Source organism: Centroberyx affinis, unplaced genomic scaffold, assembly GCF_046629955.1.
Source record: "Centroberyx affinis isolate AG114_WGS23_722 - 3 ecotype Tasmania unplaced genomic scaffold, CSIRO-AGI_Caff_v1 ptg003330l_1, whole genome shotgun sequence".
NCBI lineage: Eukaryota > Metazoa > Chordata > Actinopteri > Beryciformes > Berycidae > Centroberyx > Centroberyx affinis.
In genome coordinates, this window is record NW_027281331.1 from 2,790 (window position 1) to 4,605 (window position 1,816).

Here is a 1,816-nt window from a genome sequence, read left to right on the forward strand (position 1 = left end):
CCAATCTAAATCAGCTCCCCTTATTCTCTTTAAAAGCCATGCGCTCGCCATGGTGCACTGACAATTTGGTGATGGGGAGGAGAGTCCAGACTGGCTTCTCCCAAGAGGAAACTTTTTAAGATGAATTCACGATTGTGGAGATACTGAAATCCTTGTCCAAGACCATTTCTTGCTATACGCAGGCTATTCAGGTGCGTTGGGTCCCCGCGACCGCTCGGGGGCCCTGTTGTGCCATTTTTTTTCTTTTCGAATATAAATGGACACTTTTGGTAACCAAGGTTCCTCATGTGTTGATCTAAAACACATACATTATAAGCTCACAATGGCTAAAATAAAATGCGTATGCTAGATAGATCAAAAAGCAGCTTTTCTTCCGAGAGCTCTTTGCTTTACAAGCAAACCAATTTCAAAGTCATCGTCAGATTCTCACGTATTGACGTACTACGTTGTTGATGGCCTTTGGACAGATTGCTGTTCAGTATCTCACAGACACGCTATGACTTATCCTTCAGGAAATGAAAAAAGAAAACGGAAGAAAGCCGAGGAAAAACAACGCTTGCAGAGCAGAGGCAAGACCTATTAATTAAACTTATAGCCTGTTTTTATGGAGAATGTATTTCTACCAGTCAGCACTCGGTGTAAAGTTACCTGAACCACTGGCTAGCTAAAATTAGCTAGGTATGAGCCAGCTATCTAGACCTAGCTAGCAAGCTAACCCTAACACGCATTACATTTTCAGAACTGGCTAGGCTAGCTAACGTGATCTATGGTATCATGGTATTACTGAACCTCATCTGACCACATCTGCATACTAGCTTTATGGTCAGAATTCTTATTGTCAGGTACTGACTCACGGCTAACGCCTCCGCGGGGAGAACGGCAGGCGAAGGTCTGTTGAAACATCTGACAATTTCTTTCTGCATTCAGCAAAAAACGCATATGAAAATATGACTGCTTTGCACACTCTTGGCATTCTCTCGATGAGCTTCAAGAGGTAGTCACCTGAAATGGTTTTCCAACAGTCTTGAAGGAGTTCCCAGAGGTGTTTAGCACTTGTTGGCCCCTTTGCCTTCACTCTGCGGTCCAGCTCACCCCAAACCATCTCGATTGGGTTCAGGTCCGGTGACTGTGGAGGCCAGGTCATCTGCCGCAGCACTCCATCACTCTCCTTCTTGGTCAAATAGCCCTTACACAGCCTGGAGGTGTGTTTGGGGTCATTGTCCTGTTGAAAAATAAATGATCGTCCAACTAAACGCAAACCGGATGGGATGGCATGTCGCTGCAGGATGCTGTGGTAGCCATGCTGGTTCAGTGTGCCTTCAATTTTGAATAAATCCCCAACAGTGTCACCAGCAAAACACCCCCACACCATCACACCTCCTCCTCCATGCTTCACAGTGGGAACCAGGCATGTGGAATCCATCCGTTCACCTTTTCTGCGTCTCACAAAGACACGGCGGTTGGAACCAAAGATCTCAAATTTGGACTCATCAGACCAAAGCACAGATTTCCACTGGTCTAATGTCCATTCCTTGTGTTTCTTGGCCCAAACAAATCTCTTCTGCTTGTTGCCTCTCCTTAGCAGTGGTTTCCTAGCAGCTATTTGACCATGAAGGCCTGATTCACGCAGTCTCCTCTTAACAGTTGTTCTAGAGATGGGTCTGCTGCTAGAACTCTGTGTGGCATTCATCTGGTCTCTGATCTGAGCTGCTGTTAACTTGCGATTTCTGAGGCTGGTGACTCGGATGAACTTATCCTCAGAAGCAGAGGTGACTCTTGGTCTTCCTTTCCTGGCTCGGTCCTCATGTGTGCCAGT